Here is an 18,330-nt window from a genome sequence, read left to right on the forward strand (position 1 = left end):
AAAATCATATTGCAACCTGATGCAGTCACAGAAACAATAATCTAACAGCTACGAAATGGATCAATTTCAGAGTATCTCATTAAGTGGAAGAACTTACCTACTAAAGATTCCACATGGGAGGATGACAATTTTATACAGAAGCATCCAGAACTACTCAAGTGTTGAGGACAAAACTTTTTGAAGAAGAGGGTCATGTTAGTTCCCTATATTACTAGTGTAACCCCTTATTGTTATTAGTGTAACCCCCTTATTATATTGCTTTGCCGTGTAGAAGCCCACTATTGTTATTGTTGTGCCCTTACATTATTATTGTTATGTCGGCTATGATTACACTATGACCCCTCAGACTCCTATATATAGAAAGGAGGTCTTGTCATTTTTATCATCCAAGAATTGTTCATTTTTGTAATGTAAAGTAGGTTTCCCCCTCCAAGAGGATGATTTATAAGGCATTGATTTATCTTTTCTATCTTTTTGTGAGCTGGTTTCATAACGTTATAGTTATTCACCTTCCTATGAATGAGTCCACTAAACATGAACAAACCTAAATACTTAATCTTTTTGGATGGTTCCATTCAACATGAAAAGAAATTAGTGGTGTTTTTAGCAATCCCATAGATCAAAATCATATTGTTCATAGTTCCAGTGAGTACCCTCTATTTTGGATCAAGTTTCAGAGACTCGTGATCTAGAAACATTTGTAGGAGCTTTAGGCCATCTAAATTAGGAAACAGTAATCACTGAAGAATAAAATTCCTTCATGGAAAATGATACGTGGGAATTTTTTTTCCTTGAAAGGAAGAAAAATTGTCATATGTAAATGGGTATAGATACCTATGTAGGCATTATATGGAATTGTTGAAAAACATAAGTACTGGTTAGTTGATAAAGGATTATCTCAAATTGGAGGAATTAAATACAATGAAACATTTTCCATTTTCACCAAAATGAATCCACCCACCTTGTTCTAGCCCTAGCTCCCTCACATGAATGGGAGGTCCATTATATGGATTTCAAATCCACCTTCCTACATGGAGATATATAAGAAGGAATATATATGGAACAAATTCATAGCTATGTTCAGAGTGACTTCATCCATGTTTTTTTCCTAAGAAATGTCCCTATGATCTTAAAAAAGATATTGAATCTTGGTATGCAAAAATGGATAGTTTTTTCTTAACACTGGATTTCCTAAATTCAATTCTAACCATAATGTATACATCAAGAAAAGCAGGATGCCATCTTATAATCCTTGTTATTTATGTTGATGATCTTATCATCCTTAGTAATTCCCCTAAACTTTTAAACCATATGAAACCAATCCTTAAGAATAAGTTTGAAGTTGTAGACTTATGATGTTTCCATTATTTATAGGGCCTCCAAATATTTCAAATTGAGGATGAAATTTCTCTTTCCTAATCAAGGTATGAATGTGACCTTATTTTCCAATTTAACATGAAAATATTTAAACCATGCCCTTCTCCCTTCCATTCTAGGCTCAAATTTGTTTCCACTTGCACTAGACCAAAATTTAATGCCACTTTTTATTATTAGTTAGTTGGTTAGTTTCGTTGATCAGATTAGGCTAGTGACACTGATGATTAGAAGTATACTACAAATTATTCTATCAATATTGTTTCTATAACTATCACTTGAGATTGTAAAAAGAAATGATATATTTATCTTTCTTCAATAAAATACAAATACCAAGAAATGGTTAATGAAATTCAATAAGCCTTGTGGCATTGACAGATTATTTCAATGTTTGGATTTCAGTAGCAATATCGAAAACACCCTCTTGTGTGATCATCATGGTGCCATCAATATTTCTCAAGATATACTTCGCTATTGGCAGATAAAACACATTTAGAAACATGTGAACTTCATTAGAAAATTCGTTCATGATCAAGTTTATAGAAGAAATGTTTTCTAAACATTGATTTATATTAAGAGTTTAGGAATTTTTCATTAAGGGGGAATATGCTCTAATGCATCTTTCCTTCTCCTATTGTGTCACCTTTGTAAAATGTTCAATCCTATCCCAAGTTATCCATCAGGGGGAATGTTAGGGTATTTTAACACTTAGGAATTAGATAAGTTCAACTTGGTCTAATGTGTTTATTTTTTTCCAAGGAAAAAAACGGTAACCTTTTATTAAAGAATTAATGAAAAGTTACACTAGCAGATGCAATGAAGCATTCAGAAAATTGCCACTTGGGCACGAGTGCTGACGCACCCCACGCAACGTTAGAAGACTAACGTGCACAAAGAGTAAGAGAAGAGAAGGGAAAATAGAAAGAAAAGAGGGAAAAAATGTCTCCAGCAATGAGCAAAACTCATGCTTCATGTTTTTCGCCCCTTTTTCTTTTCAACCTTGCGCCACTCACCCAGAGTGGGCTCGATCGAAGCAATGACTAACTGAGTTGTTTCGTTCGGCTGCCCTGATTCTTTATCTGAGTCTGAAGTATCTGAGTGGTGATGCCGTTTGTTGCCTCCCATGCTTTGATCCACGCTTGTCATCTCTGCATTGTTTTGCTGGGTCTCTGCCTGATTTGTATGTGGCTGTGGATCCTTGTTGACTGCTCTATTTTCCTTCTGATTCTTTATTTCAACTTCCTCTATGGTGGTATCATCCTCTTCTGCTTCTGTTTCTTCCTCTTCTGTTACCGAAGGGGCTTTCTTTCGTGCGGTTCTCCTCTTTAAGACTTCATCTAAGTTCTGCCATCCTTTGTGCTTCCTTTGTTGTGGCTTGCTCTTGCTGGGACATGCATTGAGCAAATGACCTGTTTGTTGACATCCCCTGCACCTGAATGCTGTGTTCTCATAGTCCAAAGGTTGTTTCCACTGAATATTGTTAAAATTCAGGATGATGCTTTCAGGTAGTCCTTGACTGAGATCTACCTCGACACATATCCTAGCAAAAGTAAAAATTCCTTTTAAGTGTCTATCTGTATCAATCTTTAACATTCTTCCAAGGGTATTCCCTATAGTTGATAAGGTCTTGAAATGCCAAAAGTGTATTGGGAGATTATGCAACCTTACCCATACTGGCATCCTTGATACCACCATAGTATTGGCATCAAACTCTGGAAACCATGGGGTGACAAATAATCCCGCACTGCCCCAGAACCATGGTCCTTCATTGAGAATTTTTTCCTTTTCTTCGTCTACGAGGAATATTACTATGAAGAAGCCCTTCGAGCATAGGTGGATCTGGCAGTTTTTTGTCCAGACCATGTGAATCCATTGATACAAAGCCTCAGTTCTAGGCTAGAAACCGTTAAATCTACAAATAACAGCTTTTTTTTCCAGCTCTGAAAAAATGCACTTAACCTCTGGAATATCCAGCGAGATGGAGGGGCTCTCTGGCATTTGATCCACGATATACTGCCCCGGCAATATATTGACTGCTGCCGGTTCTTTCCCCTTTGGAGGTTCTTTCCCTTTGGCTGCATCACGATAGGTGCCTGTAGGTTTTGATGTAGATCCCTTTGACCCACCTCGCAAACGGTGATTGAGGATAATTGTTGAGTCCTTTGCTACCCTGTAGTGCTGGAGTGTGTGATGTTCCTGCATGCATATCCCAGAAAATATTAAGATTTGAAATGCAACTGGGATTCCCAGTTTGTCCTGGATTTTTTTTTTAAGCTCCAGAACCCTCATGCTTCCCCAGATCTGCAGACAAAAATGTCTGCCTTCTGTTGATCTGATGAAAATTTGTTGCGCTGCAGAGAGTATAGGGGCTTCAAAGCACCGCGAACCCAGGTCCCTACTCCTCCCCCTTTCTAGATCTACAGCTTTTTCATTTAAGATTCGCCCTGGGACGGCCGATCGAACCCACGGCGTACTGAAATGGGGCAACGAAGCTGGTATACGCCTCACTCCTCCATAATCGCAGACAGATTTTCCTTGTCTGTGCAATGCGTTCTCGGATGTTGGTGAAACAGTGCGAGACCTGGCTAGAACCGATTGAGTTGGGGTGTAATATTCCAAATGAAAACTTTCTGATGCCGCCGTGAGGTGAACTATCTGCACCCTGTAAGAGGGGAAGCGCACCAGTCGTATTTTCCTGTGGTTCGATTCATTGAAATCCTTTTCCGCTGCAGATCCGATCCAGGACCCTAGGGGGGCGTCGAGTTCATAGTATCCAGTGGCCTGCCGTCTTGCAAATCCGTAGCAGAGCAGGTCTGTTGGGGCCGCGGCGGCGCAGAGAAACCCTCCTGAAACCCTAGATCCATGCTTCGCCGCCATCGCTCTCCCGGAAAACCTTCTGCCAAATTTTCAACTTTCAGTCTAATGTGTTTATTATGTTAAAGTTTGTTTCATTATTGTACATTAGTTTCATTTTACATTGTATTCTGAAAATCATGATATGTTCTAGATATAGATTTATCCAACAACCCATATTTTCCTTGTTACTAATGATTAATGATTTGTGGAATCACACCCAATTTTTCCATGACCTTTGTTTAAACAACATGGAGAGACATTGCTAATTATTAATTGTGAAAACTCTCTTATGTAAAAGACTTCATATACATTAATAAAATTGTCTCAAGTGGCCATTTTGGCTAGGGCCATGCATTGTTTCCCTCTTAAAGGGTATTATCCATGTAAAAATAATGGTGTTATGATATTTGATCTAATTTTATGAATTCTTACTAAAAGTGTTTATCTTTATTCAATACCTTGTTTTTCATGGACACACAAAAAAGAACAAAAGGACAACAACATAATGTTAAGAACATCCAACAAATGATTTATTAATGAAGCTACCAAGCATATCTCATTGGTATGATCATACAAAAGGATGATGACATAACTTCAAAGGCTTCTTTTTAATTTTAAAGGCTTTTTTTTTATATTCTTTATATTTTATTCATATGTTTTAATTAAAAAATAGTGGTAAAAACTATATAAGGATTTTCAACTAATTATAAAAACAATATTTCTAAATTTTTTCTTATTTTTAGCTTGACCTGTGGGGGATTTAGACCTTCATTCTCATGTTTTACATAATACTTCATAGCACAACGATAAAAAATTCACATGCCCCCATGGGCTAATTATATTTATTTTAATCATCTATAAAGTAAAAGAAATAAAAACAAAATAACATTAAAAGAGGAAAAATAAAAATAAAGGAAAATAACCAATTTTTATGATACAATTTTTTTACATATTTTTTAAGAAAAACTTTAAAAACTTTATAAAAAAAAACTCTTTAATTATGAGAAAAAATATCATTTTTTAAATGGATTTGTAACGGTTGCCTCAGAATCTAGTAGGTCTTCTGAAAGACCTCACAAGACAATGACTAGACCAAGGGACAAAATTGTGAGGCTGAGGCCGACTACCACTATAGCCACCATCTCCTTCTCTTTAGTGGATTTTTCATCACAAGGGAGGTTGGGCATATGTTGGTCACCTAATGTATATTCAAGTCTAACGCTTCAAGGAGACAAGCAATGGTTAAGAAAATACATTGAACTTAAGGACAAGGCTCTGACTAGTAAGGGCAAGGCATAATGTGTCCTCCAAAGGCCTACATAGGGCACTAGTGACCTAGGGTTTAGTCAATAAGCAAGGATAACAAGATTTCTAAGGTACACAAGGCCAAGAAAATGCATGACAAGATTAATATGATTAATATTTGGAGCAAGAAGCCTTCAAAAAGTCAGAAGTTGAAGCTTATGTCTAGATTAGGGTTTACCTTAGGGAAAAATTTCGTAGGTGTTACCGTGTCATGTATAATATGGAAAAGTTCACCATGGGAAATGGATGATTTTTAGGTAATTAGTTTCAAGGCACATAAAAATTCCCTCGGGAATCCAATCCACTTAATCTATTTAAACTCACCATTCACCCTAACCTAGTGGTTTACCTTAAATGGGAAAAAACTAAAGGAGTGAGAGAAGAATTAGGTTTAAAATATTTTTCAGGGTGTGCTAGCCAATGTGGAAATGAAAGTGCTTAACATTAGGTGATGGAGTCTTGGGGGAGTTCTACCTTGATAAAAATCAGACCCTAGAATGGAGTAAGGAATAATGAAAAGCCCTACTTTTCAAAACCCTAGCTATCATTTTTTGAGGGAATAAAATCATTAAAGAGATTTTAATAAGAGGATTCATTCAAGGGATTGTCACACATCCTTAAGGGTTATGAATACATAATTTACCAATATTTCAAAAAAATATTGAATAAACCTAGCACATACAAACCCTGACAATAACCACTCCATGAAATGGCCATAAAATTATATTCAGAAACATAAAATAGTTACGAGAAAAACATGATCCAGTACTTTATTATCACAAAATGGTGTCTCCAAAATAGGAGAATATCTCCAAAAGTAAATACTCCACAAAATATTACATCTCCACAAGGATGCAAGTATATTTCTGCTAGGACAAAATCCTTCTATGAGGCCAAAGTAATCCATAAGTGATGTTGAAAAGATAAATGAGGTGACCTCTATGTATATGATGTCTACTAAAACTCATGTTTGGCTAATGAAGCCCCTAAGACAATTTTGAAATAGAATAATCTTGCGTTACAAGCCAATGCACAAGCTAAGTGGCAAAATAAACTATAATTTTCTACACATTTCAAACATACCCTCTAAAAAAAATAATGTGATGCCCATTTAGGGCTCCAAATTCCATTCCATAGTGTCATAAGGCGTGAAAAGGTGTAATAGTTCTAGGTTCACCCAAAATTTAAGGAATATCCCCCAAATCCACCTCAAATCCTCCTCTCCAGTCCCAAGTCCAGCTGAAGTGCCATCATGTTGTTGGGTCTCACTTTTGTTGTATTTTTATTTATTTCTCTCATGCTTTCAATTGGATAAATGAGTATTTTCGAAGAGTATTTGTTACTTATTTGTTTTAACAGGATTAAAATAGCATTAATGAGAGATTAATTAAGGTTTTATCTTGCAAGATTAAAACCAGTTTGATTATGCTTTTGGACATGCCTACACGATTGCATTTACCTGCCTGCACCATTTTGTGGCTTCCTGCACTATGTTGAGCTCAAACTTGGTCTAATGTCTATTCGTGAAGGCAGTGATGTGTCTAAGTATTTTACTAGCAGCGCATTTGCACTTGTCCATGCAAACTCTTACACTGATATCGTCATGTTTGAAGTTGTACCTGTACTCAAACCCTCCAGTTCATGGGGCTTGAATTGTGGAAAATGTTATTTCCAATCCTATGATAATCTTTCCCCTATCCCTGCACATTATGGATTGCTATAGAAAAGGGAGAATTTTCACTGGTTATAAACCTCCAAGTTCCTGGCTCGGCACACTATAGCATGGTCATATATTTCACATTGAAGCAGTTGTTGCTGAGGTCACTATTGTAGCATTTTGTAGATAGTGATGATGAATTTAGGAATAGCAAGTTGAAGCTTATTCCATCTATTCAAAAGGGTTCCTATATTATCAGGCAGAGTGTTGGGAGTACACCTTGTATTTTCGGCAAGGAAGTTGATTGTAATTATTACCGTGGGCAAAAGTACCTAGAGGTAGATGTTGATATAGGTTCTTCAACTATCACTAATGGAGTATTGGGTTTAGTGAGTTGTGCCAATATTGGATGGTATTGGGCATCTAGATGTTGAATTTGTGGTGCAAGGAAGAAAAGTTAGGGAAATCCTTATGGAAAAATCAAATTTAGAGTCGTTGCATAAAAGGAATGATGAAACAAGACAATGGAATATAGAAACATTAAAAGAAGAGAAAGAGGACTTGGTAGCCACACTTTTAACTGTGCAAACAAAGAAATCAGGCCTTGGGAAAAGGCTTAGTGAAGCACAATTTTTATCTAGGCTTGAAGTTGGCAGTCATTAGCCTAAAGATAAATTTTCCCCTTTTGATATCTTGTCTTACCAGCCTTGTGCCCATCACAACCCATAGAACATGCATCTCCCGCATCAGGCCGCTATCCAGCTAATGTGCCTATGGTTCCTCCTAAATTTGCTTCACCAAAACTACCACAGAGAAACCAAGCTATTCCTCGAACCATGTCTAACAACATATTACCTAAAAGTTTAGAATAGAATGGCAGCCACATCAACACTGGAGTCAACGCAATGCAATGTCCACATCTATGCCAAGTGGTTATGAGACAATGTTGCACCCATCCTACGTGGATTCCAGCAACATGACCGTTCAAGGAAAAGAGCAACGATTCACCATAATCATCCATGTTTCAACATTCAGATGCAAACCAATTTTATTCATGGAAAATTTTTATGATCGATGATCTGCCTCTTGTGTTTTTTTAATTAGCTAATTAAAAGCCCAAATTGTAATATGATGCATGTATAATAGATTGCTTGGAGTGGCAAAGGGTTAGTTTTTAATTAGACAGCTAATCAATTCAAGAGTTTAGTCGATAGGTATACACGCATAGAGACAGGGATCTCTCGGAAGGGAATAAGAGTTGTCCCAATGTAGCAGCACGCGTTTGTCACTGGTGCATCACTCCTCTTATCTTGCTAGAGCTAGGCATTGTCTGCTTGATGTAAAAGATTGTTTTTCAGGAGTTAATTGAAGCGATTTTTATCCATGGACTTTCTATTTATTTTATGCATCTAATGGTGTTAATTTTTGTGTGAACCAAGCACTCAAAGAGAGTGCAAGCTGGTTGGGTTAGCTGCTAAACTAGCTCAACCCTGCTCTAATATTTTAAACTAAATATAATTTCAATTCATATCTGTTGTGTGAATTTTATTTATTTATTTACAATTTCTTTCTACCTTCAGTTGATGTGATTTAATTTTCTGTAATATTTTATCTTCAGTTTTAAAGTTAATTTGATTTGCTGCAAATTGTTCCTATTTCATTTGTTGCATCAAGGGTTGTGCTTGGAGACTTCTTATTATCAAATTGCATCCAGATCAGCTTTGCCTTTATAAGCTCTAAAGTTCAATTTGAATTGATCCAGACCCATTTAATAAATATACCACAACCTGAGATCAACTTGAGCATTTATGGTTTTGAAAGCCAACATTTATAAATAAGGAAACTACATTGTGTTTGATATCAATAAATGTTTAATCACCACTATAGTTTCCTTTAACTTCTATACAATTTTTACAAGATTTATCTTTAGGACAAGGAAGGTGAGAGATTCATATTAATTTAATTTCTTTCATAAGATTATTTACACAGTAAATTTCCTTCATCAACTTTACACAGAATTAGTAAAGGTAGAATTATTGAAGGTAGAATTAGTGCAAGAAGAATGGTTTTGAATTTATTTTGAATTTATTCCAGCATTTATAGTCTTTTTGTTATTGTTGCGACATGCTTGATTTCCAATTCTGATTTCTCTTCTAGTTGCTCCATCTTAGAATTTCCTTTCACATTGTTAATTTCATTTTATTTCCTACATGATTTAATTGTTTGGATTGGTGTTTTCTTGAATTCTCTTTTAGTGCAGGATTTCATTTATTGATGAGATTAAGACGCGAGATAGACTAGAATTTGTTTTATAGGTTGCCAAGGGCTTTCTCTGGAATTTCCAGTGTTGTGTCTTAAATTCCATGAACTTTCCAGATTGGAAAATTAAATGTCGGTACATTTATAAGCCCTATACTACACCCAACATTTTGGCGTCCTTATTGGGGAGGCACTCAGGGGATTAACCTTGGTGATCTACCGCATTTGTTTTTTTCCTTCACCAAGTTTCTCTTGCAATTTTATGTTATTTGAATTTATTTCTTTCTTGTACTATTGGTTTAAGGTTTCTCGTTTTATCTTAGATTGAAATAACTCCCCACCCTATATATATATATATATATATATATATATATATATATATATATATATATATATATATATATATATATATATATATATATATATATATATATATATATATATATATATATATATATATATATATATATATATATATATATATATATATATATATATATATTCATGTGCTAATGAATGTACCAGTTGGCTTTTTAAAAACATGAAAATGGTATTTTGAGGAATCATCTAATGAGGAACTTTTATGCTAAAACAGATACATACAATTTAACAATTGAAAATTTTAATATTTTGATCGAACATAAAAATGATATTATTAAATCTTTGATTTCAAAATTGGATGATTTGCAGAAGAGTGGGAGCAATATGAAAACCCACCACTTATCTTTTGCGCTAATTGTAGAAAGAAACACGTCCTTGGAAAGTATCCACTTAGTAGCCTGAAAATTTGTAAAATTTGTGAAGAGGATCATCTAACGCAAAATTTCCCAACACTACCAACATTACTGTAGATACTCCGGAAATCAAGTAAGGGATCAAATCAACTACCAGGTATAACTTAAAACCCATCACCATTTGATACTTGGAATAATGTTTATTATCCTGACCAGGTTCCTCGACATGTATATAATCTTACATTTTCATGGCAAAACTTTTATTCCTCCTCCAATTGAATATCCTACTTCATGGTCATAGTGGCCCTGTCCTTGGCCCTCATCCTCGAGCCAGATATCTCCATGGCCTCAAGAATCATTTGGATCCTTATCTCTAGGGAAATATCCCATGCAAATTCAATCATAAGAGCACCAACAACAACCACAATTTCTTTCTAATGCACCATTAAGTTATCCTCCCACATGGGCTCAGTCGCATGTGCAACCTTACCCTAGCCTCAATCCATACCCTACCCCTTATCCTAATCCTTACCCTACTCCTTATTCTTACCCATACCCTAGCTCTCATTAAAACCTTAATTCATACCCTAAACCTAGTCCATACCCTCATCCACACCCTAACCCTAGTCCATACCCTTATCCATACCCTAGACGTAACCCTAGTCCAAACCTTAATCCCAATCCAAACCTAAACCTTAGTCCAAGCATTAAGCTAAAACACTAGCACAAACCATATCATAAACCCCAATCTAGACCATGAGGTTGGACAATAGTTGGAACCACCTATTCTTCCGGTTGATTCCCATGTTGAACATAATACTACATCTTCCATGTTTGCAAGGGGAATGAATTTGGAAACTTCCCCCATTACCGCAGAATATTCACCCTCGGAAGTTAGCATGCAAAGGCCACCAAAGGAGCATTCTTTCATTAGAAGTTGTTCTGAAAATGTTGTTGAAACTCGAAACCCTAGAATCTCTTTCAACCATTCTTGTCAATTTTAAAATGAAATATTTGAGCTTGAGTTTGAGGGATTTATCTTTTGTCTTTGACCAGATTCTTTGTGCCTCTAGGAAAATGACTATCAAACTGTGGAAGACTTGCACCAATTGGAGAATCATACATATGTGGATTCCATTGAATCCTGGTTTCGAGTAGTCATCCAACCACCTTATTTCCTCATCATTTGGAAACTTTTGGTACCATGTCAATTGAAGCAATTGGTTTCTCACGCTTTGGTATGTCTTGAAGTCTATTCTTTAAAACTAAGTGTGAGTATAATCAACATTTTGTTACACACATGGCTTCATTGGAAGTATGTATTCACTTAAAGGTGATATTTCTTTCTTTAAAAATATGGTAGGATAATAGGAGAATAATGAATAAATATGTATAACAACACTCTTGAACTTGTGATTCCCTAAAAGCAGAACTTTTGAAATTTATATTATCATGCACTCTCATGGTAAGACTTGTTAGAAGAAATTTACACTTAATAGCTCATATTTTAAGGTGACCTTGATTGTTGATCAATATGTGAGTGAAGTATTGTTATAAGTTACATGTAATATTTTTTCCTATTCTAACAAACTATTATCCAGAAAATAATTTCAAGTTCCTCTTTGAAGGGACCGATGAAAAATCTCCTGTGGTGGACCATGTCTACAAAACTCTAATAAGCTTTCATAAAGAACCCTGACATGATCAACTCAAGGAATATTTTTGGTCATTATCCGATATGTTTTTTTAAATAATTTCTTAGGGTAGCATGACCAACCAGTAAATAATAGTAATTAAAATCTTTTCATGCCATCCTTCACTCTTAAAGAGTAGATTTTCTTCCCCACCTATTAAGTAACCCATCTGAGGTTAATCATAATCATAGTTTTCTTCTAGAAAACAAAACATAAACGAATTAATTTAGGGATAGGAAGTCTCAGTGAGAGCCGAATTACTATGATCATGGGTCCTAAGGAGAATGAAATTACCGTACTGGTCACCAAACCAAGGTAATTGCTTTCAGTTGAAAAACTAGAAGATGAGAGGTCTCATCATGAGCCAGCATGTTCACTCTTGTTAGTTCTCGTGAATGGCAATGTCGATAGTTGGTTACCAAGCCACGACAACAACCTTCAATTAACTTCTAAAAAGAGAAAAAGTAAAGTTTTCTTCAATGAATCTGAATCTATATTTTATAGGTGGGACAAAATCATCATAACGTTAAAAGGTACCGATATCGACGTTATGGACGCTTGCTGGAAGTAGGGGCATGCCTGTGGTATTAAAGTTAACTCTACATTATAATTTACTTGGTTTGTTTTCTTTCCCTGAACTCATTATCAATCTCTTTGAGAATGGATTTAAAATCCTTTTGTCGATATACCTTGGATTTCTATATTTTTGGAATGATTTTTATGAACGTGGGACCCTTAGTGCAAGTAATTCACTATCTCCAGACAAGAGGAGCTTCAACTCTACTTGGATAATGGTAAGATGGTCATTATGGGTAGGTATTACTATGTCTACTTTTAACTCCATGGCTTTTAAATCGTGTCACTCATATTTACAACGAGGATATTAAAAGTGAAACTTCTGATGAGGGATGCCTCCAAGATATTCTTTTGGAAATTTTAAAAGTTAGCTATTTTATTCAAGTAATAACACCATCCGTGCAATTTAGTTTTTTATAGTAGCTTTCATTTTAAGTTTTCTTGAAACTAGTTTAAGAAAATAAAGTGTCCAACAAGCACTGTATTTTAGAGCAATATTTATCTTGCGCAGGAAATGTGATCACGAAAAATTATAGGAACATCATTTTGAATGCCTACAAATGTTTCTAATTTTGTTTTTTGTGAGGAAGTAACAGTACCATATTTCCTTGCATGAGGACATGCAAGATGGTCAGCATGGGGGGATGTTGGGTCTCAGTTTTGTCTTATTTTTATTTATTTCTCTCATGCTTTCGATTGGATAAATGAGTATTTTTGAAGAGTATTTGTTACTTCTTTGTTTTAACAGGATTAAAATAGAATTAATGAGAGTTTAATTAAGGTTTGTATGTTGCAGGATTAAAACCAGTTTGATTATACATTTGGATATGCCTGCACCATTGCATTTACGTGCTTGAACCATTGCATTTAGCTACCTGCACCATTTTATGGCTTCCTGCACTATGCTGAACTCAAACCTAGCCTTATGTTTATTCATGAAGGCAATGATGTTACTAAGTATTTTATTGGCAATGGATATGCACTTTTTTATGCAAACTCTTACACTGATATCATCATGTTTGAAGTTGTACCTGTACTCAAACCCTCCAGTTCATGGGGCTCGAATTGTGGCAAATGTTATTGGCAATCCTATGATAATATTTTTGCTATCTCTGCACATTATGGATCATTGTAGAAAAGAGACTATTTTCATTGGTTATAAACCTCCAAGTACCTGGCTCGACACACTATAGCATGGTCATATATTTCATATCGAAGCAGTTGTTGCCGGGGTCACTATTGTAGCGTTTTGTACATAGCGATGATGAATTCAGTAATAGCAGGTTGAAGCTTATTCCATTTGTTTCAAAGGGTTCCTGGATTGTCTGGCAGAGTGTTGTTAGTAAACCTTGTATTTTGGGCAAAGAAGTTGATTGTAATTATTACCGTGGGAAAAAGTACCTAGAGGTAGATGTTGATATAGGTTCTTCAACTTTCACTAATGGAGTGTTGAGTTTAGTGAGTTGTGCCAATATTGGATGGTATTAGGCGTCTAGACATTGAAGTTGTGGTGCAAGAAAGCAAAGCTAGGGAAATTGTTATGGGCAAATCAAATTTAGAGTCGCTGCATCAAAGGAATGATGAAAAAATACAACAAAATATAGAAACATTAAAAGTAGAGAAAGAGGACTCGGTATTCACACTTTTAATAGTGCAAACAAATAACTTTGGCCTCAGGAAAAGGCTTAGTGAAGCACAACATTTATCTATGATTGAAGTTGGCAATCATTAGCCTGAAGATGGATTTTCCCCTTACGATATCTTGTCTTGCCAGCTTTGTGCCCATCATGGCCCATAGACATGCATCTCCCACATCACGCCATGATCCAGCTAATGTTCCTATGGTTCCTTCTAAATTCGCTTCATCAAAACTACCACACAGAAACCAAGCTATCCCTCGAATCATGTCGAACAACAGATTACCTCAAATTTTAGAATATAATGGCATCCACATCAATGCTGGAGTCAATGCAATGCCATTTCCACATCTATGCCAAGTTGTTATGAGATAACATTGCTCCCATCCTACGTGGAGTCCAACAAAATCACCGTTCCAGGAAAAGAGCAATGATTCACTAGAATCATCCATGTTTTGACATTTAGTTGCAAACCAATTTTGTTCACGGAAAATTGTTATGATCAATGATCTGCCTCTTGTGTTTTTTTAATTGGCTAATTAAAATCCTAGATTGTAATATGATGCATATATAATAGATTGCCTGGAGCGACAAAGGGTTAGTTTTTAATTAGTCAACTAATTGATTCAAGAGATCAGTCGATAGGTATACACGGATAGAGATAGAGACCACTTAGAAGGGAAGAGGAGTTGTCCCAATGTAGCATCACACGTATGTCACCAAAGGATCGCTCCTCTTGTCTTGCCGGAGTTGAGCATCGTTTGCTTGATGTAAAAGATTGTTTTTAAGGATTTAATTGTAGCGATTTTTATGCATAAGCTGTCTATTTATTTTCTACATCTAATGCTATTAATTTTTGTGTGAACCAGGCACTCAAAGAGGGTGTGAGCTGGCTAGGTTGGCTGCCAGATCAACTCAACACTGCTCTCATCCTTTAAACTAAATAGAATTTCAATTATTATTTGCTACTTGAATATTATTTTTTTATTTACAATTTCTTTCTGCCTTCAATTGATGTCATTTAATTTGCTGAAATATTTTATCTTCAATTTTAAAGTTAATTTGATTTTCGGAAAATTGTTCCTATTTCATTTTCTGCATCAAGGGTTGTTCTTGGAGACTTCTTCTAATCAAATTGCATCTAGATCGGATTTGACTTTATGAGATCTAATGCTCAATTCGAATTGATGTAGACTGATTTAATTAATATTCCAGAACCTGAGATCGACTTGAGCATTTATGGTTTTGAAAGCCAACATTTATAAATAAAGAAACTACAATGTGTTTAATATCGATAAATATTCAGTTACCATTATAGTTTCCTTTAACTTTTGGACAATTTTTACAAGATTTATTTTTAGGACAAGGAAGGTGAGAGAATCATATTAATTTAATTTTTTTGATAAGTTTGTTTACAGAGTAAATTTCCGTGATTAACTTTACACATAATTAGTACAGGAAGACTTAGTGCAGCTAGAATTAGTGCAAGAAAAATTGTTTTGAATTACTTTTGAATTTATTCCAACATTTACAGTCTTTTTGTTATTGTTCTGGCATGCTTGATTTCCAGTTCTGATTTCCCTTCTGGTTGCTCGAACTTAGAATTTCCTTTCACATTGTTAATTGCCTTTTATTTCTTGCATGATTTAATTGTTTAGATTGTTGTTTTTTTGAATTCTATTTTAGTGCAGGATTTCATTCATTGATGAGATTAATATGCAAGAAAGACTAGCATTTATTTTTCAGGTTGCTAGGGGCTTTCTTTGGAATTTCCAGTGTTGTGTCTCCAAGCTCACGAACTTTTTGGATTGACAAATTAAATGTTGGTACATTTATAAGCCCTATACTACACCCAACACATTTCATATCCATTAGTCTCCAACTCTTAGGATGATGCCTCCTCCCTCTAGTGTTAGGGTTTATCTAGGTGCAACAACCCCTCCCAAGTCTCTCAATGTGAGACCATGCTCATGTGGGCTCTGAATCAAGTCCTATCCATCAGGTTGTGTCAAGGCCAATCTAAGGGTATGCTGTATGTAGTAGTGTCATCACGATTAATACTATATTATAGGTCAAATTAGACCAACATTTTGGGTCCTGATGGTGCTCTGGGACATGTACCATTTTTTGATGTTATTAAGACGCTTATCTCTCTTGATGATACAACTACTAAGTCATATCTATCTCTAAAATTCCTAGGTAATTCTGGCCTAGATTCCATCAAGGCTTGTGCTACTATGGACAATCTAATAAGAACAACATGAACTCGAGTTGAAGAAACCATCCATTAGAGAATAAGAACATAAATGCATCTAAGTTGGCCAACTTGAATGATAGGGGCATGTTAATACTTAAAACAAGGATCAACTTATGATATCTAAGTAGAACAACTACCATAAAGGTGTTCCCTAGATTGATCAAGGTCATTAATGGTTAATTATGTTTGGTTCTTCTAGCCCTAAAATGGAAGTGACAGTCCTAAGGTCTACCCTTCAATCAATAAGTGTTAGTGTAAATATATGATGATGTAGGGGAAAAGACTTCATGGAAAAGTGCCATGATCAAAGGGAATGATTGATGAGGATCCCATGTCCTATGTGTATGAATGTGAAGGAGGGAGAAATCATGGAGGAACAAGTTACCATGCTCGACCTAATTTTTCCACCCCCCTAGTGCACCTTTTACTTCTTCTTCATAATCCTTTGTATTATCATCCATAGGTAAATGACTAGAGATTTCTCTTTATGATGTAGCATTTATATGACCATTTAATATTATATATTTCATCACTCATCATGGTTGGGACATGAAAGGGTTCCGTTTCATTTAAAGGAGCATCAAGTGCTCATGAATCAAGTGGATGGTTAATGAGTAGGATAAAGCTCATGCTAGGATTTTTCCCACATGATAATTTATGTCTTGAACATATTTTTACTTTTGATTTTCTTATTTTTCTTTAATTATACCCATGATATTATTCTTTATTCTTTTATCTGCATCAACCTCCACGCAAATAGTTTTCTATCCCTTCTCAAGAAATGTGGATATGTGGGTGCACCAAATCCCAAAAATCTAATGACAAGGTATACCCAAAGAATGAATGTGGTAAATTAGGCTTGTAATGTGTGTTGGAATGTGTTAAGTATGGTATAAGAGCTAATGAATGTGTTATCTCAATCATGTCTTTCCATGTAGTGCCCCCCCCCAAAAAAAAAATTAAGGCCTAAAGGGAGGTCCCACTAGACTAGTGCTAAAGATTAAGGCACTTGTTAAAGGGAGAGAGTGTATTTACAATCAAGATCATTCAACCTTTCATATCAACCCTTTATCCATATTAAATTCTCAAACCAAACAAGTATAAGAACTTAATTCCAAAATGATCAAAGTGCCTTTCAAATAACAACTCACCTTCATCCAAGTGTTAATCCCAAATCATGAGAGGCATGTGGCTAATGTATATGTAAAATGCATATGGAATATCAACATCAAATAACCATTGTCAAGGGTTGTTGGTTGGATGGCTATCAAATGTAGGAACAAAAAATTCCCCCATGGCGTTACCCATTTTGGTGGGTAACAAGAACAAAATTAATAAAGTATTTATTTTGATGAAAGGCACTTTACAATCTAGTATGAGAGAAATTTATTATATTAAATTTAGATAAAATTATATTAAAATCAATAAGAAAATATTGCATTAGAAGTTAATAAAATAAAAATCAATTTTAAAGTAAAAATGTAGGTTTATGTTTCTAAGTTGAGACAAGAAATAGAAAATATTGTTATTTTTATTACAAGAAGAGAACAATAATAACAAATATTTACATTTTGTTGGGTCCCTATAATACTAGTGATTACCCCATTACTATTGTAGTTATACCCCTTATTAATATCCTTGTGCCCCTATTGTCCCCATATTGTTATTACTGTGCCCCATAGAATCCCTCTATTGTTATTTTTATGGCTTTATATTATTATTGTTAGGTTGGCTGGATTATATTGTGACTCCTTAGACTCCTATATATAGAAAGAAGGTTTTGTCATTTGAATCATCCAATAATTTGTTGGAAATAATACTGAGAGGGGGGGTGAATCAGTATTATCAAGCAATTTACCAAATCTTCCTTATTTGATCTTTTGAATTATTCTTGCATATCAGTACCATAAAATAATGAGCATGAATAAAGAAAATAGACAATCACACCAAAGAACACAAGATGTAAGGTGGAAACCCAATG

Source organism: Pinus tabuliformis, chromosome 7, assembly GCF_031772625.1.
Source record: "Pinus tabuliformis cultivar Carrire ecotype Pingquan chromosome 7, CPIR1, whole genome shotgun sequence".
In the NCBI taxonomy this organism is placed as follows: Eukaryota; Viridiplantae; Streptophyta; class Pinopsida; order Pinales; family Pinaceae; genus Pinus; species Pinus tabuliformis.